Source organism: Macrobrachium nipponense, chromosome 6, assembly GCF_015104395.2.
Source record: "Macrobrachium nipponense isolate FS-2020 chromosome 6, ASM1510439v2, whole genome shotgun sequence".
Lineage (NCBI taxonomy): Eukaryota > Metazoa > Arthropoda > Malacostraca > Decapoda > Palaemonidae > Macrobrachium > Macrobrachium nipponense.
The window spans coordinates 33042890-33066166 of record NC_061108.1 but is presented as its reverse complement, the minus strand read 5'-3'; the positions used below and the strand labels follow the sequence as shown (position 1 = coordinate 33066166).

Here is a 23277-nt window from a genome sequence, read left to right as displayed (position 1 = left end):
ATTCCTTTTGATGAGTGAGTGTGCGTGAGTTTTGTAATTCATGAAGTTTGAATAGTTTAAATGTTAAAAATATTAGACATTCAAAAGTAACGTCATACCACATGACACCAAACCTATCAAATGGTCACCACTCGAAGTTTTTTTAATAATTTTTGAAATTTACAAGAGGAATTTGTTCCAGAAACTAGGTATTAGGTATTAATCAGTTGTTTTAAACAAAGACATTAAACACGATGATAATGTTCCAGTTCCTTTTGTGTTACTTTCAGGTGACCTTATGTACTGTATTTTTTCAACTATAGGATTAATAAATAGACTGTTGTTATTTGTGCAAGCTATCTTTATAGAACCTTATTTTGCTTTCCTCTTGATAAACCTTAATGAATGACCATATATCACTATGCATCTCCCATACAATCATTCAGAAGGATCGAATGTTATAATAGCTAACGACCACTCAATGTACTAGTGTATTCCGGTCAGTATAAAACCAGATAAAGACAAATATAAAAAATACCTTCTATGGAAATTACAACTATTAGAAAACATGGATTAACAAGGAAATTGTGATACTGGTTGTTCAAAATAAGTCGCACATTCACCGACTGTCATAATGTTGAAAAAATAATAGGATGCCAATCAATTTTTCTTTTAAATATCTCCATTATCTTTGAATTCCTCCGTCTGGAAGATCCTACGAAATTTTCTAGTAAGAGACACCTAAAACCATGTTTATTTAAATAAATCACGTTTCTGGCCCAATTCTGAGAGGGTCAATTAATTTATTTTCTCTCACTCAATGTGTACTAAGGGCGCGGTGATCAGCTGACAAATCTGGGCGAACCATCACGTTCCCTAAAGTCTAATATACTCCTTTTGACCAAAACAATGAATTAGGTTACCTAGTCGTTAGTCCAGCGAAGAAGGTCACAGTTTGTGTAAATAAAGAAAACTAGAAAAAAAAACACTATATATGAGTGTTCATTGCTCCGTTGGATATACCATTAAATAGGGAGGGCCCTCAAGAGGTAATTTTATCTCCCAACCCGAATGAAACCTTTCATAAAATATTTGTAAGATTCCCTATTTCTTTAGCTATCTTCATCAACATCATCTCCCCCAATGTCATGTCATGTAAAAAGACATCTGTGAAACTCAGCCGCTCATGCCTTACTTGTGCTTTCACTTCCACAGGTCTCCACTGATCTTGCTTTCGCTCCTTAGTTCTTAGGCAAGTTGAGAGGGGTGTTCCATTTCTTATGGTGCCCACAGGAACCCAGCTGACTCTATCACATAATACTCTTCCAGTATTAAGGGGGTCATGTCCAAGCCATCTCCATCTCCCCTTCATTATCCTCGTTTACATAGGGAACATCTGTAATATTACTTCTGCCATTATTTATCATTATATCCTGCCATCTGCTTCTTAATATTCTCCTGAAAGCTTTATTCTAAACGACTGTATCTGGTTATTGTCGTACCATGAATCATGTCCGTAATACAATACAGATTGTCTAGACTAATAAATAATCTATATGAGAGTAATCTCTCTCTCATTTTAAATGCCAGTGTATTTGAATTTTAAATCTTATTCAGCTTGCCCACTGTTTGATTTCGCTTTGTTAGTCTCTAGCTAAATTCCATTTTTAGAAAACTTGTAATGGATATATCGTTGTTCCAAATAATTTGTAATATTAAACCTCATTCATCCTTTCACTATATACAGTTATTCGTCTGTGTGTGCATATTCTCTGAGCATTGCCTGTTCCTATACTTAATTTGAATCCCATCTTTCTATTTAAATGCTGCTTTCACGTTCATCTCGTTGTATTGCTGATTAGAACAGCGTCATATGCGTATTTTTAGTGTTAACTTTCCATCTTTACTCCTTTCTAAGCCTTCTCTTAAATCTCCAACCACTTACTTCATAATAAAATCCTTGAGAGGGCAAACAGCGCACGTGACAACGTTCCCCCTATAGCAACCAACTATTTACTACAAATTCAGTTTCACAAAACTACTTATCCAACGGGGAATGCTATAGAGATGCAGAACCTTCCATAATATTGGTGTGCTGGGTCAAAAGCCTTCCGGAAGTCAGCAATGATCACCAGAAGGGGTTTTTAAATTGCATACACAGCTGCACGTTATGTCTTGCCATAAACATCTGATCAGCGCAACGCTTGCCTTTTCTAAAACCACCTTTGTCGTCTGTTCCATAAGCTACTGAGAATATTCATGTTGAAAATTGTCAATCTCAACCGGTGTAAAGGATAACAACTATTGTTGGCACTTTTTTTTCTTTACCTTTCCCAAGTCATTGAAACCACAATCATCATTCCACATTACGCAATACACTCCATAGTACTTCGTATGCAGGTACCCTTCAATTTGCTGAAATTACCTCAATAATGATTCCATCATAGCTCATTGATCTCATATATTACGTTTAGTTCTAGTTCCAATAAAAAACTGTTCATTCATCTAGTAGTACATTCATCCGCTTTATTCTCGACCTCATAATAATGATCAACCCAAAGTAATCTTTCGTCTTCTGATGTTACCACTGACCCACTTCTACTTCAACATGTGTTTTCCTCGTTTACTTTTCACTGAAGGCAATTTCACTATTAATTTTATGTACAACTCTAACACCAATGTCCCTCCCTGAACACAGGAACTCTATCAACATCCTCCTCCTGTTTTTTGCCAATATTCTCTCATGTCTCTTTGAGATTCGTTCGTTCAAACTCACGTTCTGCTTTGTGTTCTTCATCTCCTCACCGATAATTTCACAAGTATATTTTTGCTTTTGTCTATTCATTGTGTGTCTGGTCTCATCTGACGTCCTCAACTTTCCGTCTCATGCATTCCTGAAGTTAACTCAGTCCTCACTGACCGTCTGCACTTCTGAACAAATCAACATACATGCATCTAATTACCACTCTACTCGAAAAAGTGTCAGCAATAGAAAAATAGGTGTCCTCTATTCCGAGCAAGACCCCTTTTTTCGAAAGAAAAATTGACAGAACTCTTTTCCTTTCACCAAAACATAAATCATTTACACAGAAAGTCAACAACATTTCAAGAAAATTAAACGTTGATTATGGCGCCGTCATCGACTGTAACAATGGAATACTAACACGAGAAATAATCACGAAATACTAACCATACTATCCAAAATATTTTAATAAAATGCAAATATTAACATTGTTTGCTCAAAAGATCACAGTTAACACATAAAAATGTCTTATAAACATGGTAGAAAAACATATGTGGTTCACAACAAAAGATGAAAATTCACAAACAACTAATCTGACTAAAACAATATTACACATGACCCAAGGAAAACCACAACTTCATTCCAGTTGCATTGGAGATTGCCAACAAAAACTTGGCCGATTCGACACTGATTATCTATTGATGTAGCTGGCGTACAGAAAAAAAAAAAACATAGACTTTCCGTAGGATTTGAGTGATATGAATTCATATACGAAACAAATGCAACCATGAAAATTGAGAGAAAAAAAATGCTCTTTCAATTTGGACCCTGAATAAAAATAGCAATCATCTGAGGAGAATACAGAACAGGCGAATTCAATTAAGAGTTCAAAGGAGAGAAAAAAGAAATGAAATAAAAATAAAAGAAAAACGGAATGCCAACTCAATTAAAGAACATCACTAAATGTATAGGATACTCTAAAAGGAAAGCAAATATAAACAAAACTAGAAAGAAGGATAAAAGAGATTCATTCCCGTGTCTAAAGGGAACGCCCAGCAGTTTACCGCATTCGCGAACGAATTCTGTCAGGCAAGTGAATTCCGTTACTTAAAATGAATTCTGGGCATTCGGTGAATGTTAGCCAATGCAAAATTACCCCCATGCAAACACTGCCATGCAATCAGGAGGACATATTTCCTCCAATACGAATCCCAATTACTTACGGCAGATCTCATTCGAATTAAAGCCTGCCATCCGTTTCATATAACTGATCCAACAATTGGTTAAATGGTGGTTTCTGCGAAGATATCATTTTCTTTTCACTTACGAGAGAGAGAGAGAGAGAGAGAGAGAGAGAGAGAGAGAGAGAATCTTACTACCGTCGAGCCTATATTATTTTTCACGGCGGACAGAAGACAGGGTGAGAGATTGTACTACGCAAAAAGTATTTTTTGTAAGCTTCATGATTTATAACGACACAAGCACACATACACACAAAGAAATCTTATCATCTCCGGCCTTTTTAATGTCTGGTGGGTCGGTTATCGGGTACTAAAAGGACGCCACGTGGCGTGGTACCCGCGGGTAATTATTCTCAAGGGACCTCTTCTTGCTAGAAGGGTTTCTCTTTACTCTTATCAACGGATGAAAATTCTCCACTATGACCTCATTCACTGCTTTATGTATTATAATTACACACTTACTAGGCCCCGCTTTTTTCATTTATTTTCCTGAGGTGTATAAAGTTGAGGACTCCGGTTTTTTTTATGCAAAGTATGCAAGAGGAACACACGAACGAACACATAAATATATGTGAAATAACCATAATAATTCAATACGCACATGTTCACAAAAATACACGAACTCTGTTTCTGCTTCCCTATGACTTTGACAACAATGATTTTGAAGATGCATTCACAAAATAACAGAAACATATGCACACGTTTCCATCATTAACGTTCTCTCCTAAAGGAATATAATTCAAATTGAATATAGAATTGAACTGAATATAGAATTTAGGCAAAAGGTCACGCACTGGGATCTATAAGGTCATTCAGCGCTGAAACGGAAATTGACAGTAAAAAATTTGAAAGGTGTAACAGGAGGAAAACCTCGCAGTGCACTATGAATCAATTGTTAGGAGAGGGTGGAAAGTGAATATGAAAGGAGGTACAGCAAAAGGAACGAAAAGTGTTGCAGCTAGGGGCCGAAGGCACGCTGCAAAAAACCTTAAGTAATGCCTACAGTGCACCGCATGTGGGGCATTGACGACATTACACCCCTACGGGATATAATTAAAAAAAATCACATTTCTATTACAACGAACTACTGAAGGATGAATGCAGACTCATTGCATACCTATATACTCAGGACCTTTCATGCTAACATTTATGGGTCAACCTAATGACGCCCACATATCCATTTCCTCTTTCCACACAAAATATTTGAGTGAATCAGCATTTTTGCCAAACAAGGAAAACTGAAAAATTATTCATAAATCTTATTTGTGTAAAAAAGAATAACAATCAAACTAATAGGTAAGCTTGCTGACATACTGCACAAAAATTTCTTACAATTAGTCTCTCTTTCCCAAATGTACAGACAGAATACTGAATGTATGCTTCTTACTTAAATACTGATGATATCTACTTTATAACTTTGCCATGAACACTTCCACTCGTTCGTCTTCCTTTTACGTATATGACTAAAAATGGTAATAAAGAAATCGTTACTACCATCATTAACGTAGAAATAGTAGTAGTTCTATTAGAGGTAGTACGACTTATTATTATTAATAATGAATCTTAGGATCCTGGGGTTAGTTGTCAACAGTTGTGTACTCGGAATTTACTACCAACTTTTTGCTCGTTCTCCTCTACTTTTAATTAGATACTAACTCAAAAAAGTTTCCTGTCTGGATTCTAATTACAAGTTTTAAATATTTCGAAAACTTACAGTTTGTAAACATTTTGTCGGAAGCAAACTTTGCCGATTTCTCAAAATTTCTTAGGTTCTCAAAATCCTACCTTAGAGAGAGAGAGAGAGAGAGAGAGAGAGAGAGAGAGAGAGAGAGAGAGAGAGAGAGAGAGAGATGAAAAGAAGTATAAATTATAAACATTATAGCACATCTATACGGCATGGGACTGAAGGCCTCAAGAAATTGACAGGACATGAAGTAATCAGCAGACCCAAAAATTGTAAAACTGGTGCAACAAAACTCCTGAACTGCAAGGGTACAAGAAATTGGCTCTTGACGAGAGAGAGAGAGAGAGAGAGAGAGAGAGAGAGAGAGAGAGAGAGAGAGAGAGAGAGAGAGAGGTGCAATTGAAACAAATGAAACCAGTTTGCAGGAGTGGGAGGCAAAGTAATTTGCAAGAGTGGGAGACAAAGTCATGTTGGTAAGTAATGGAAGTTTTACGCCATTAACTGTTCTTTCGCAAGGTGGCGTCGCGCTCAGCCAAGATGTCTTTTTTTTCTTACTCTGCCTCTTTGAGGAAGTTTAAGTGTCGTTTTCTTGACAGGTTGTTGACTTAACCTGAACAAACATTCTTAATTTCCCTTCTGTTACCCGTACATCTTTCACAAGAAAAATTTGGAAAACAGGCTTAATCTCTCTCTCTCACACACGTACACGCACACGTACACGTGCACACACACACACACATATATCTGTGTGTGTGTATGTATGTATGTATGTATATATGTTATATATACGTGATTGAACTAGTGTTGTTTTATATAAAGTGGTAAATATATTATATATACACATATATGTGTATATGTATATAATATACATATTTACCACTTTATATAAAAAAACACTAGTTCAATCTTACAGAAAACGGGGAGTCTATACCGACATAATATGTAGAGATCAAGAGGTCTGCATAAATAAAAGCATATAAACTGAGAGGAGTATGCTACATACGGAATTTGTGATATACGATTAATAAGGTCAATAACAGGCTTTCTGCTCCTTCATCCCCTGGAATGGATTTGAGCCTCTGTGAATACAATAAGGAGTTAATGAAAAACAAATTGGAGACAGAAAGTTCGATATATGGCGAAGGGAATCTTTCACTTATGGGTTCGACAGACTATTTTGGAGACGAAAATGCTTGATACCAAATTAGCTGACGTAGTACAGGTTCAAATGCCACAAGAGGCTACCAAGCTTTGGAATTTTCTTCCTGCTTCCGATACAGACTTGGCCATTGGGAAGGAGGTCTATTGTATTCTTATGCTTTTGCCTTTTAATTGCCTTGGTATATAAGGGTATCAGGCTACCCAGGCTACCCTTTCCATTGGCATCGATATTTAAGAACATAAAAAGGCAGAAACGACGTACGATGGGCCAAATGAGAGAAAGTCTGCTGGTTTGCTAAAACAATGACAAAAAGAGTGGCATATATGACATATTCTGAAATTCAAGTAGGCAATGACTTGGTTTCTCAATTGCAAGATATATATGAAAGGTTTTGTGGCAACATCAAAATAATGATGTAAGACACGAAAGAAATGAAATGTCATTAAAATGTCACGAGAGATGTAAGAAAGGAGAGATATTATGACAAAGCGACCGTTACTGGCTCTTCATCATGATGACTTCACATAGGTCGCGAAGCATAAAGACTTTCGTATCTATATACGAAAGCTTGACTAATCAAAAACAGACAAACAGTCAGCCGAGGAGAACGACAAAGACACTTCCACGATTAAAGATATTTTCGTCGGGCAGATGAAAAAATATTAGGAAAAAAGGCTTGGAAAGAAGTAACACGTACAGAAAAGAGATAGTAAAGGGCGGCAAAAACGAAAGAGATGACTAGAATACGTAAACACGAGAGAAAAAAGGGAAAAACGTTGACTGTTACAAAAAACCAAATTACGTCAACAGGTGTGAACAAACGAAAACAGGTGAGATACTTCATAGTTCTGAGCCGGAAATAAGGGAAGGATAACAATAATAAAACGAAAAATAATACCTTGAAAAGCAAATTATTTTGGTAATATAAAATAAAAACTAAGTGACATACCAATTGCCTAATTAATGAATTGTAGTTATATTTCAAAAGTTTTTATGCATTCGCATATTGACAAAAGTTTTTATGCATTCGCATATTGAGAGAGAGAGAGAGAGAGAGAGAGAGAGAGAGAGAGAGAGAGAGAGAGAGAGGGGGGGGGGGCCTAAGACATTCTTGAAGATCACAGGTTCGGTGCCTTTGAAAATATCAAAGAGATGCTTCATGGGCATATTACCTTTGATGGAAATTGTCACTGCCAATATCCCCTGTGATATTTCATAATTACATGCCATCTAAAAAATTACCAAACTTAAGAGGCTTTTATGGTGACATACGGCCTCATTTCAGTTTATGTCTATGCTGTTATGTTAATGAAAATCAAATAACAATTAGGTGCTTTGTAAATTGTGTAAATTGACACGTTCGTTACCATATTTGTGTTCTTGGGCTCCCTAAAAAAATATTTAGATTATCCCCCCTCGTCCCCGCCCCCCCAAAGAGTACCATACTCCTTTTCCTCTCCCGAGTTTGCCTTGATAAACATTTTGTCATTTCCTCCTACGCCCAGCAAGGAGAACTGATAAATCCATTCAAAGGGTAAAATCAAGATACAAATACGGAATCTATGAATGGAAAAGAATGAATAATACTTAAAACGAAGTGAAATGGAACATTGTGAAAAGGAAAACATTATTGTAGAACTGAAATCATCCATCGTTGATTTTAGGAACTTTACTATGTTGATAAGTGAGGGTTGGATATAGATTTGAATTTCCGACATATCAGATGAGCTGGCGTCTAGTTTGTGGTAAGTCTTGTCTCTCGCTTTGTTCATTTTCTATTCTACTCCCACGAACTTACAGCTGTTCTTCTTTTTTTTTAAGGTAAAGTCAGACGAAATCGTGCAAAATCTTAAGGCACCACAACCTTAAAATTCGAAATACCCTAATTACATTATGACTGCCCCTAAAATGAACCACAGAGGAAACCCAGATACTATTATCTCAGTAATCTGATTTCAATATAAGTCAGTGACAAACATGGAAATTTGCGTTGCAAATATACAGGCGATAATTATTAAATGCAATAACAAACCTTCACTACAGTCTACATACAATGCACATATTTAATTAAAAGATTCTCAACCGCTTTCAGCTTTTTGTTTCTGCATCTGTCTCATTATTGTCCCTAAAAGTGGGCATCCCGTTTTATTAGGTAAGAATTCAAGTAAGTTATGCCGAAAAATTATGTATCTCTATAATGCACACACACACACACACACACACACACACACACACACATATATATATATATATATATATATATATATATATATATATATATATATATATATATATATATATATATAATATGCGTGTGCCTGTTTGTGGGGTATTTCTGTGTATGTTCGCAGTATTCAATCATGTCTTTTCACGTGATCAATAATTGAGATATACTATCGCATTGCATAACTAATTCGGTCAACACTTTTACGGCCTAAAACACCTTTTAATCTGTGGCTTCTTTCAATCGCTCGGTAAAACAAACTGGCTAAATGAGGAATCTCTTGAAGCTGATTTAGAAACATGTGGGCTGTGTTGATTCAACAAACACATCAAAGCTTTCTGGAGGTATTGTTGATATCTTTATTATCATTTAAAAGAAGACATGCAATATATAAATAATATTTCCTAATTAATTTGGAACAATTTCCGCGCATTTACTCATTAGTCAAGGCCGGTTTCATGAAAGAATTATGGCAGAATAGTAGCCTGTGGCCATTGAATACCTTTCATTTCAACAATTAAAGGAAACGTTATCAAAGTTATTAGGAACAATAATAATATAAGTAATATTAAAAAAAATCGAAATCCCGAGTTTAATTAGTATGGAAACAATACACGACACACTCTATATTTCTATAGCTCAATAATTATAGAAATAATAATAGACAAACACTATATGTTTATATAACTCAATAATTATACAAATAACAATAGACAAACACTATATGTGTCTTTAGCGAAACAAAATACATCTAAATACCCGTATGTAATAAACTGACAAAACTAAAAAAAAAAAAAAAAAAACGTACATGAAATGTTGAAGAAAAGTCTCGGGAACTTGCGCATGGTGGTAACGAAAGTATCGCTGTTATTTCAAGGACCTGGGAAAGAGAAAACTTGCAACTTCCGGGGAGATAATCAAACTTCGGGAAAACCGCTATCAAGTAGTGAAAGGCTCCGCACATAGTACTTTCGCCGCGAAACGACGAGAAAGTTACACAAGTCTTTATATAAAAGTGCGTGGAACAACTTTCTATCCTCGAGGGAACTGAGTTGTAAGAGACAGTGACACAATTCGGTGCCTCCTGCCAAGTCCTTCAAGTCCTCATGAATAATTACGACTGGCACGGTTACCAAGTATGATGAATGTGACTAACGTAGCTCTTGACCTGTGTAACTTGTAAAATCAAACACATACTAAAGAGTGATTTCGTTTAAATGGGCAAAATATTCATAAAACGCATCAACGTGTGTATGAATTGCTAACAGCAACGGATAATCTCCTTTAACTCCCATTACCAAATAAATCATAAACACGTTATATTATAATTATATAACACGAATTTTATTGGGGACCAGATGACATACAACCTCTTTTTCCAGGAAAAATAATTATCGCTCTAATCACAAGAGCGGAAAGACTGCAGGAGATTTACCAATGTATTTCACGTAATGATTAGGACCAAGTTTATTCCAATTTTTCTGATTAGTTCACGCTGTCAGAATGTCAGTATTTCACATTTTCGTTTTTACTCGCTGCTTTCTACATTTATTGACTTGGGAACTCCAACATCATAACTTTATGTCTGTATGTACTTCATAGTTTAGGGAATATATATATATATATATATATATATATATATATATATATATATATATATATATATATATATATATATATATATATATATGCATGTGTAAGTATTACTGCAAGATTGTGAAACCAGGAAATTCACGAAATTCCTGAAATTTTCAGAGAATTTGTGAAACTACAAATTCAACTCGGGACATTTGATCCCTAATGGACTCTATTAAACACGGCGAAACAGTGATTCATCTACAATTTTTCACCGTCTTTAGCACTATCACCACGGGAATCAAATATCTATAAGCAACTTGGTGATTTCACGAATTCTCTGAAAATTTTCATATTTACACATACGAATAAAAAAAGCAGATCATTAAACCTACTGCAAAACTTTGCAAGAAATAGTGAAATCATCAAACCTCGAGGTCTCGTAAATGTGTAACTTAAACATCATCAGTCCAATTCACCAAGGACGTCTTCGAAAAATGAATGTCAAAATAAATATCAGTAAAAACAAACATCCAAAGAGCACAAACCAAACAAGCAAACAGTCGAAAGCTAAATATTGCAGCATATGTTGTTTCGTTCGAAAAAATAAAGTTGAAAGTCAGTTGCATAACTGAACTGTTTGATAATATATTTCACAAGCCAATTATCCAGTTTATCTGAACCTTTGCCAACATAAAAATAATCTCGTTTATGATTTCATTAAATTGGACTCTGTCATATCCTTACAAAAAGGGAAAACAAAAAACAATTCCTATAACATCCCTGTTGATTTGTTCTAGCCCCGCGCTTTTAACACTTAGACTATTTTAAATTTGACTATTAAAAGCTTGACATGGAATTTCGTAATAATTCAATTCCCAATCATGGAGATCCTAGTACAACTGACCATACAGATGTTAAATTCCTAAAAACAAGAATATCACTGAAACCTCTGGAATCCGGCATAGAGATAAATTTTCAATAAGTACAGTAACATATGCATGAAACGTTTTCTTGGTTTATTATGAACATTTTGCGTCAATCAAACAAATATACATCGCAAAAATTCGCCTTCTTAAAATGTATAAAAAAATCTAATATCTAAAAACAGTAGAAAACGCAAACATTTACTTTCATACGATGTTTAGAGCATAGACAACAATGTTTCCTATTAATTGATTTTAAATTTGCTACTCTGCGTACATTTGCAATAACAGATGGTAAAAATCACATACCCCCTCCAAAAACAAAATTCATAAACAAGTAATAAATTTATGTAACTAAGTTATGCAACTATTTACTTAAACTAATTCCAGTATCACTTCATATCCAGCATTATTCTTTAAGTATAGGCATAGTTTGTTATGTCTTTAACTAGTATACCACAGTGAATGTAATGGTTTTACTTCATTTTAGCTCTCTCTCTCTCTCTCTCTCTCTCTCTCTCTCTCTCTCTCTCCTAAATTATATCTCACTAATATATATATATAAGAGAAGGAGAAATATAAGATCCAATCGAATTTTATATATATATATATATATATATATATATTTTTTTTTTTTTTTTTTTTTTTTTTGCCTCACACCTATCCAGCATGTGCTTGTACTAACTTATAGCTGGGAAGACTGCTGAGTGAATTCTTTATACTGCTTCCGTCACAAATCACATCATTTCTGGTTTGAAAGCTGGGCCAATTTTCGACAGACTAATGTCACTTACAGATGCTTAATATGGTTTCCCAGATTACGTCTGCATCTCAATGATCCTTACAGAGATCCACAAATAATGCCATTATCATAATGATGCTGCCGTGACACACAATGACAGGTCTTCTCCAACCAAACGTAACAATTTCTCAGATTGAGAAATACAGCCCGTCCACTCATTTAATTAAGGCTGAAAATATTCGGTGAAAATAGTTTCAATTTTCTTGCCGACAAACGTACTTGTGCATGCATTAAAATTTTGTATATGAACAGAGCAAACAGAAATATAGAGTAAACAGAAATATTTTCAAAGCATACATTTAAACATACGGTAATATACATTTCACCGTACCTAAGCCCAATTCCTTTCCTATGATGCCGACTCGACCCCCCCCCCCCCCCCATCTCTCTCTCGTCTCTCTCTCTCTCTCTCTCTCTCTCTCTCTCATTCTTCCTTTCTTCACCTTTTCCCTCTGACAAAACAATTCAATCAGAGTATCATAATCTCCACCGAGATCGGCTCCCTCACCTCCTCCCCCAACATCAAAGATCTTGATTTAAGAAATTTCTAAAATCCATAATAGGGCAGTGATGGACGTCGAGAGAGGGGAGTACTGCCTTTTCAGTCCTCCCTCAGCTCAAAATAAAACTGAATACCTGCGTGACGAGGGTCATGATTAAACCGCGCGATCGATACGTTTTAAGGAAATCGCCCCACAATTTGTTATCAATAAAAGAATATTCCAACCTCATACAAGTAAACCTTCAGACCTTTTACACAATAAAATAAAATTCCGAAATCTTAGCAACAATTTACACTGTTAATTTGAAGAATAAATCGTTATATAAATTGTTTTCTCTATAAATGGAAACAGTTTTTTTTTCTTGTCAAGTCACTAAGAAATCTAACTTTTTTTTACAAAGCAAATCTACATGAGAATCAAACACTTACCTTTATAATATTCAACGGGCCTTATCCCAAGCCTTCAGAACCAAAGAAGTGCAACTCATGGCCACATATCTATTGAAATCATTTCAAACTTTTATGAGCTGCTTATGAAGCAAGATTATAGGCCTAAAATAGGCCATGTTTCATTTCCACGAACAGAGGAGGCCTAAACACACACATCCAAACAACGGAAATGGTAGAGTTCAAAGTATGAAAAAAGAATACAGAACATAGTGCGAGATATACAGTCAATTTAACTTATATTTGGGCCACATCGCATTAACAAGTTTGTTTTTAATAAATATTCATAAAAGTTGCGTTTGAAATTATTATTATTATTATTATTATTATTATTATTATTATTATTATTATTATTATTATTATTATTATTATTGGGTAGAAATCTCAAATACGAGGGCACAAGTAATGTTCTGATGGTAGCAGTGGTAAAACTTTATAAAACTATACCCTTTCCTGGGTTCATCTTCAGTCGAATGAATAAATTAACCGAAAATGCATCGAGTTAAACTCTAGACAAAGACGCCAAGAGTGGCTGCCCCAGGCAGTCAGATCTCCAACGGACACGGTGATGAAGAAAGTGGTCTACTGGCGGCGCCATCAACTTGGGAGAGTCCTTCAAAGGTAACACGTCGATTGTTAATTTTTACATAGTCATGTTAAAGATTTTAATTTTAGTACAGGCTCTGTTTTTCCCACTCCTAACGCTGCCTCTGCGTCTGTCTTTACCAATTGCACCTTCGACTCCTCCTGATGAGGCATTACTTTCACTCCTCCTCATGAGGCATTACTTGCAACATCACGTCAGCCCGTACGGCGATCCAGCAGGATAGCAGCCAGATATAACAACAGGGGAGAGGAAATGACCTCGTTGGGCCATTGACCACTGTCTTCATCGCCGTGTCCGTTGGAGATCTATCTGATTGGCGGGGGCAGCCATTCTCTACGTCTTTTTCTTGAGTTTACCTCTATGCATTTCATGTTAAATTTATCTATTCGACTGAAGCTGAACCCAGCGAAGGGTCCGAAAGCTTTTGTATAGTTTTATCAAATTTGACTACTGCTACCATCCGATATATTATTGTGGACCTTAAAGTACACTATTTTTTTTTCCTTTTAGGCCTATCATAGTCCTCCAATTCGACTGGGTGGTATTTATAGTGTGGGGTTCCAGGTTGCATCCTGCCTCCTTAGGAGTCCATCACTTTTCTTACTAGGATCACACTCTTCTGCATGAGTCCTGGAGTTACTTCAGCCTCTAGTTTTTCCAGATTCCTTTTCAGAGATCTTGGGATCGTGCCTAGTGTTCCAATGATTATGAATACAATTTCCACTAGCATATCCCATATCCTTCTTATTTCTATTTTCAGGTCTTGATACTTATCCATTTTTTCCCCTTTCTTTCTCTTCAACTCTGGTGTCCCATGGTATTGCGACATCAATGAGTGATACTTTCTTCTTGATTTTGTCAATTGAATTATTATTATCATTACTATTGTTATTATTATTATTATTATTATTATTATTATTATTATTATTATTATTATTATTATTATTATTATTATTATTATTTATTGTTGTGGTTGTTTGTATTTGAAATACGTAGCAACTGCCGTATTCCCTGTATCCGTATCCCAAAACAAAGTAATTATTTGTTGAAATATACATCGGAAAGCCGTAGTAGATTACTTCATTGTATTCATATACAAATTTTTGCAGGGCCTTCAAACCCTTCTTGCTACTGATGATTTCAAAATTACTCTCAATGAAGTTTTGTAAATCTCAGGTTACGAAACTCAATTCTGATAGTGCATCCGAAATTACTTTGGATTACGGATTTTAAAAATACATATCATTGTGTGTATACTACTTCTCGTGAGTAAGGGATCAATAATGGAATATGAGTAGGACTGTCTGCATTTTATATACTATTATTTTCCAGAATAACAATCTCGTCACTAAGTAGGGAATACTAAAAATAACAAAGATCCCAAAGAATTAACTTGCGAACGCCACTTAAGACAGGTTTATGCCCACTAAAACTCTTATCAACAACACTGTTACCGGTTGCTTAAAAAACTTGGAATGTCGTCGGGTCTATGTCTGCCATTACTAAACAACATAGATACATACATACTTATATACATATACGTCTTTATTTTCAAACCAGTTAATGGAAAAAATGTCTAAATTAATATTAAATGTGTTGAAACGAACGATAGCGAAGGGGGCTCAGGCAACACAAAAATTACAAAACATATGACGATTTTTGGAAGGTTTGTTGCGACGCAATTTCCACAAGATGTGCTCTACTGAAGTTATTTTCAAATAATGAAGTTTTGACATTTTTACCTCAAAGTTCAACAGAAAAGAAGTAAAACAACCACAGTAGCGAGAAGACGCTTCTCCTTTACATAACGAAAAGAAAATAAATGGGCTACTTCAGGTCAGGATACTTAAGCCGCTTCACTTCCGCAAAAGGAACACCTGCACAGCATATTGGCCTAAGGATATTGCTTCACTTCAGCCGAAACGACTTGCCATAAAAAAAAGGGGAGAAAACATTGGGAAAACACTGAAATCAATTTCTCGGACCTGTAAGTGAATCAACTGTATATTTTACCAAAATAGATTAATGCGGACTCGTAATTCTACGATGGGCCACGCACTCACCATGACAGAAAGAACCAACCCATTTCCGACATAAAAAGAATAAACAGACTATTTTTTAACAAAGGGAACTCGTTGTTTCCAACTTAACAGATCACGCGCATCTTTAATCAAAACAGCTCGCTCAACTTTAATCAAGAGAACATGTTCATCTCATCTTTAACCAAAAGAACACTTTCACCTTTAAACAATATACAAAAAATAGCTCATCTTAAGTGAAAATAACTCTTTCATTCTAATAACTGATATGCTCGTTACACACCATCACTTCAGCTCTTACTGTAATCAAGAAATAACCTTTAATTTTGCAAAGTTGTTTTCCTTCACCTGAGCAAAATTTCCCTTCATCAACCAAATGGTCGACCCCACCTCGGGTTCAAAAGAGCACGCTTGTCACCGTGGCAAGGATTTGAATATTTTCTGTCAAAAGAACACGCTATACCAGAGAGAGAAAAAATTCACCCCCAAAAAAATAAAAACACATCTTGGAACAACAGCACAAGTTCATTTAAAAAACATGAAGTCTCCCTTCTTTTACCTTTTATTTTCTCTCGCCCCTCCTCCCCCTCTTCCCCCAACACAATCCCTTCGCCTTTAGACGAAAGAATTCGCCATCGGTGACTTGACGCGAGCTCACCTTCACATACGATAAGATTGTTATCGAATGAAAGCGATCAGTGTCACTCGTTTGATTATGAATGTATCTCAATTCTGACTAACTGAACTCTGTAACAGTTAGAATTTAAAGTGGCACAACGGACAAGCTAAAGGTTTCAATGACGAAGCAGTTTTAGGACTACCTGACTGGCAACAACAGGAGAGAGAGAGAGAGAGAGAGAGAGAGAGAGAGAGAGAGAGAGAGAGAGAAAATCTTCACTGATTCGGTTTTCAAATTGCATTCTACAAAAATATATAAAGGATACAAAGCAGCATACACTCTGGATCTATCTACAAAGATCTCTCTCTCTCTCTCTCTCTCTCTCCTCTCTCTCTCTCTCTCTCTAAATTTATTATTTTCATAAGCAATAGGTAATAAAAGGTCGGACAAGTGGCCATGAGATAATTTTACAAAAGGGGTATAAGGACGTCGTTTAAATCTGCAATTACAGTGAGTGGCAATGTCTAATTATATAACAGGGTACAAAGGAGATTTTTATGTAAAGAAAATCGCGAATTCAACAAATCTTTCCATAATGAACTTTCCGTTTTTATTTTTTCTTTTACATCGGACAGAACATGTTTCTCCTTTTCTCCGATGCACGTTCTAATATTGAAAAAAAAAAATTATATATGTTTTGAACTTTATGCCTGTAGAGGTAATTCTCTTGTCTTTCTATTTTTCCACAAAACTTTTCCATCTCTTTTCAAAATTCGAAAGGAAAACAAATTTCACTTTCATTCTTCGTAAATTTTACTTAATCTTTTATACACGGAAAATATGCATCTAATAGTGTATATAAATGTGTGTGTATATTAATATATAAATATTATATATATATTAATATATATATATATATATATATATATTATATATATATATATACACACACATATATACATACATAAATACATACATACAGATGCTACGCACACATACAAATATACATACATATATATATATATATATATATATAGTATATATTATATATATATATATATATATATATATATATATATATAATGGAACTAAAGGAAATAACAGTTTCACGAGGAAAACCGACACGCCAAAAATGTTTACTTTCCTACAAGGAAAACTGCCTCTCAAACTCACAGTTTACCGAAAAAATGTCAAAACCATCTCAACTCTAAAAATAGCTTTGGTAAAAGGTGGACCTCCAGCCTGAAACAAAATCGTAAACGTACCTACAGTATTTGCATGCAACGAAAAAAAAGAGAGAAAGGAGCAGAAAGAGTGATAGCTAGGAATAAAAGACAGGAAAACCTGGGATATTCAATCTAAAAGCATAAACTAAAATTCGAGAGGAAAAAAGAACACGAGAAGAGTCCTATTACACAAGTCACTCGCTAGCAATTTCAATTGTGACCATATATTTCGAATGAATTCACAACTCGTATATCTAAAGATGAGAGAGAGAGAGAGAGAGAGAGAGAGTATACTGGAAACAGTTATAATGCTACTGCTGTAATTCATCATAGTAATTTCAAAGAGATATGAAGAATAACCACGGACATGATAGAAAAGTCTGCATAAATGAAGATCCGAGAGAAAGAGAAGGAACTCAAAAGATCCCCGTAATGAGCCATTTAAATGTGATTTGAAGCTTCAATTAAAACGCGCCGGTAAATTAGGTATACAACAATAATTACAAAGGGATTTGGATTCCCCAAGCAGAAGAGCTAAGACCCCTGTTGCCAACAAGAGCTCCATCCCTCCATAGTAGATCATCCGAGCCCTGCCCTGTTTCAAGAGGTTCTATATAGGTAATTGCTGCTTGGCTGAAATGGTTTACGATGCTAACCCAATACCTACAATTCCACAATTCGAAGTACTTATTACTAACAAGCAGGCCCTCATATTGCACACAAAATTCGTATATGAATATATATATATATATATTATATTTATTATAATATATATCTATATTTATTTATATATATATATTTATATATTACATATCATATACACACACATATATATGTTTGTGTCTGTGTCTGTGTGTGAGTAAGATAACTGCGTTACCCCATAGGCGCTGCTGATGAGACAGAAATTTCAGGGAAAAAATACCAAAATGGTCAGTGCCACGCTCATAATTTACTTGCAGGATCGTGGATAACCTGCTTTGTGTGCGCGTGTGGTTGTGAATGTTTTAACAAACTCCCCATCTGAATAAGTGCACCGGATGTATTGCCTCTTTACTCACGAGAGATTTTTCATAAAGTAAAAGTGAATGTAATCAAATTTGATGTTAATGGCTATGAATGTACGAAGTTGGAAGGTTTCGCCGAATCTTACATTTTCCAAACGAATGGGACAATTATTTGAAGTTTGGAGGGAAGAGGTTATTCTGTACATTATTACCCATCACTTTATAGAAACAGTTCCGTTACCAATAAACATGGTCTACTATGTGTTTCCACCAACGAAACCTACTGGCCACTAATAAGGTGAAGCAATTATCTAACTGATCGATGAATTTAACCTTTTATGATTGGAGGTCTCTGACCTATAGGACTACCTCTTATTTTTTGTTTCCTTGCGTCTGCGAGTTAGGTTTGCAAGCGTTTAAGACCTTAGACAAAAGAGTAATTAAATTGTTGCAGTCCCTAAAAAGAAAATAGATAAAAAAAACGCAAACGGACTTTCTCTTCTGTGATGTAAAAACCTGTTTCCTTTTTTTTTTTTAATGGTAACCTTGAGGAAAAAATTTGTTTTCATTTGTCGATTGAGAAAAAATCTTATAAGTTCCAGTTTTCGGTTACCTTTAAAGGCTTCACAAACATTGGGGTATTAATGCAATAAATAACTACTGATGCTTGCTTTCAACTCCCGACTCAGATATCACTATAATTTTTCAGAAAAAAATAAAGTATAGCTCACTCTTTGCAGCTTCCTGTATGAAAAATGAGTCCACTTAACAAAACAATGAACTGCCTTTTTAGACCAAGGTTGCATGAGTCTATCGCATTTTAATTTATCATTTCAAATTAAAATGTCACATACATCTCACATGGAGTACAATATATTTCCAGCGATATTTGACTACGACCTTCAAAGGCAACACATGTAAAAATCAATGTCCATATCGTTCGGAAAAACCGCCATAATATCTGATGTGACTAAGTGTTTGTGGAACAGACTCCCATTTGAAAGGTCCGTGGTTCGCACGCGGGCTACTCCCACTAATCGATTGGTACATAATTTCTACATCCATATAATATATATTATATATATATATAAAAACCATATATATATATATATATATGTGTGTGTGTGTGTATGTGTGTATATATATATATATGTATACACGTGTTTGTGCGTCTGTGTGTGTAAATGAATATGCACACTGAAACCTCCTCTCAGGGCATCGAAGACGAGGAGATAATTCAGGCTCCAAACATCCCCTAATTTTCCCTCAAAGCAAACCCCAATGCCATCTGGGTGTGTTCTGTGAATAAGGAAAATTAGAAGAGTTGCTCCACATGAAATCGTATTATATTTTTTCGCAACGCAGAACACTGTGTTTTGATAAAAATTGTGAGGTCATTGAGGTGTTAAAGGAAGTCTGCAAGTTTATGTAAATTAAAGAGTTAATGGGAACCCAGTACTTGTACTTAACTTCAATAATCGGACATCAATACACGCGCGCACACACACATTATATATATATATGGATATATATAATATATATATATATATATAGATATATTATATATATATATATGTATATATATATATATATATATATATATATATATATATACATATATATATATATATATATTACGAGCACGCACACACACATACAAGCACGTTATATACATAAATTTTAATTCTCATAAAGGTTTCCTTATTTCAACAAAATGAAGAGCGGGAAGAAAACTGACAGAAACAATGGATCGCCAAGAGCTTGTCATAAGCCCGAGATACTCAACCTGAGCAAAAAAACTCCAACAGAACCCAATCAAAAGGCAAAACTAAGCAAGGGAGCTCTTACCTGAATCAGCGGTGTAGACAGAGATTTTGATTATCAAGGTTATTCCCAGGTATCTTGACATTTTTGATTGGGTCACATCAACTCGGGGCGACACGGAGAGTTTTCCTCGTTAAGAAAAATATAAATATCTAATAAGGATCTATATACATGAGTGTATTTTAATTCTCCGACTGAACTGCAGTTATTTTTCTCTGGACTGTTCCGCTACTAATCTACTGACTATATAATCATTTGCTCATTTACTTTGTGGCTTCGAGCATTTCCAACCAGCTCAAATTCCGCATGACAAGTAGCAGCATATCGTGCGGACGCAAGCAACTACAGTCCATAGTTTCTTTTTACAATATTGTCTAGTCGGTTGGTCTTTTCACATGGATTGATGTATTTTCCATTGTCCAAAAAAAATTTATTAAAAAGGAAAAAAAGAAACACTGGGTGCTAGGAGCGATTCTTAATTTTTTAACAGTACAATTATTTGAATTTTTCCCAGCCTCCTTACACGCCACATACGACTAAGTTAGATTTTATTTTCCTTTTCTTTCACTGTCGTGCTCAACTGAATATCTGCTTAACTTCCGCCCCTGGTCGTCTCATGAATTCCAATTGACGCCAGTTTACAGATTTGTATCAATCAATCAAAACAAGGCCTGCGGATAACACGGAAATGCCTGGCTATTTCTCTCTGCTACGGGGAATAACAGCGATCTCAAGATATTATTTCGCAGACTATTACCTCTTGAATGATAGAGCGCAGAGGGTCTAGTGTTTTCCGAACTCGAGAAATTTCCTCTCGACGAAGGACATCAAGTTGGCGGTGAATACAAAAGGAGGGCTGTGTTCTCTCGCCTGTTTTCTCCTCACTTTTTTTCTTTAGAGGCAAAAGTGTCACAAAACCGAGAGACGATCTCTGGCACGTGTTATAACACTTAAAAAAAAGAAACAAGAAAAAAAATCTAAAGTTTTCAGCGGATGGAGAAAGTATAGAAAAAGTTCGTATTCACGACGTCGGATGGGGAGAGACACTTCCTGCTTTCCATCGTGAATTTTCTACGGTGAAGACGAACAGCAAACTAACAGAGGGAAACGACCAAGACCTATGAAATAAAGTCCCCTCTTAGCGAAGTGGCAAACTCTCATTGAGGTCTCTGTGGTTCCTTGCGGAGTTGACTTCCTTCCTTCTCTGAAGTTGACTGGACAAAATACACCAGCACAATATCCTTCCCCGTCCAATGAACAGAAGGCTTCAAGAGTGAAAATGAGCCTTCAATATGACAAAGAAGTGATGTGGAAAGCCGCGTCTTAAACTAAAATTTTCTCGAGAAAGGGGAAAGTTTTCAAAGTGTAAGAGCGGGGACGGAGGTGTTGTGTGTGTCTGGGAGAGCCGAGAGAGAGGGGATGTTTCCACCACCACGTCACCGAGTGTACTAACCAGTTGACTGTGAGCCCTACCCCCCCTCCATCACTCTCTCTCACTCACTCACTCTCTCCCTCTCTCTCTCTCCTACGTCCACAACCCCCAACACTACCCTCTTTCTTCCCTTGGCGTTTCCCCTCTCTGTGCCTAAACTCTCCCTCCTACCTCCTTCTCACAAACGGTAGTAACCTTACTCTAACTCTAACTGCAATTTGTATGTTAGTGCATCAATATTATTATGCAACTTATACATTTACTAACTGATTTCTCTCTGATTGATTGGTTTTTCATTGTCTACTCTACTCAGAAAGTAATGGGGAACTACTCACCCATATTATTTGCTTTCGAAGTTACATAAACAACTGGTAATTGGAAGTTGACTGACATTTTCTCTCTCTCTCTCTCTCTCTCTCTCTCTCTCTCTCTCTCTCTCTGTACACACACACACACACACACAAACATATATATATCAACTTCATACTAAATAATCTTTTGAAAACTGGGCCCTAAATCCTATTGCTTTATACATAATATATATATATATATTATTATATATATATACTATATATATATATATATATATATATATATATATATATATACATGCATACATACATACCAATGGCACCCCTTGCGCCAATATTACATTGAGGCAAAGTTAGAGCAGATATGAATTAATATTGGAAGGGGTGAAAAAGGTGGCTGTAAATGTTTTTAAGAAATATGAGTTTTGTACGGAGTAAGATGAAAATATTAGGGGAAAAATTGAATTGTCAATGGAAAGACGAGATTAAGGGTTTGAAAAACTCCGAGACGAGATCAGAAGGACAGCAGACAGGAAGAGGAATAAAATACATTAAGTCCTCAGGTTAGGAGAAGATAAGTTTAGGGAAGGAAAAGGATTACCTGAAGTACGATTACATTACATACTACAAAATTATGCGCATGCACGTAAAAAAAATTGTTAAGGTTGCCAAGAAGAACGTGAGAGAGAGAGAGAAAAAAGGAAAATACTGTTCTTAAAAGAAGTTAATACCAAGAACAATGGCCTTCAGAATAAAAGTTGCACACATATCGATGCTGTCTGAAACATATTCAGAGCATTTTGAGGGGTTGCTGGACATGGAAGATGAAAAAAGAGGCAAACTTTAATGCAAGAGTCGAGATGGAAGATATTAGTTCGATAATCCTTGTGGAAGTTATCATGGAGAACGCAAGGAGGCCAATGAACAGGT

The 23277-nt window shown here is 35.5% G+C and overlaps 2 protein-coding genes across 2 annotated transcripts in view; one reads left to right on the top strand and one right to left on the bottom strand.

Annotated features, from left to right (window-relative positions):
* Positions 1–22044, bottom strand: part of LOC135216422 (potassium voltage-gated channel subfamily KQT member 1-like) — a 691013-nt gene extending 668969 nt beyond the window's left edge. Inside the window, exon 1 of the mRNA XM_064251767.1 lies at positions 20629–22044. The gene's annotated coding sequence lies outside the window, so the exon portion shown is untranslated. The remainder of the gene's footprint in view (positions 1–20628) is intronic.
* The window catches only part of LOC135216485 (uncharacterized), a 105507-nt gene that overhangs the window by 61683 nt on the left and 20547 nt on the right, over positions 1–23277 (top strand). The window lies entirely within an intron of this gene.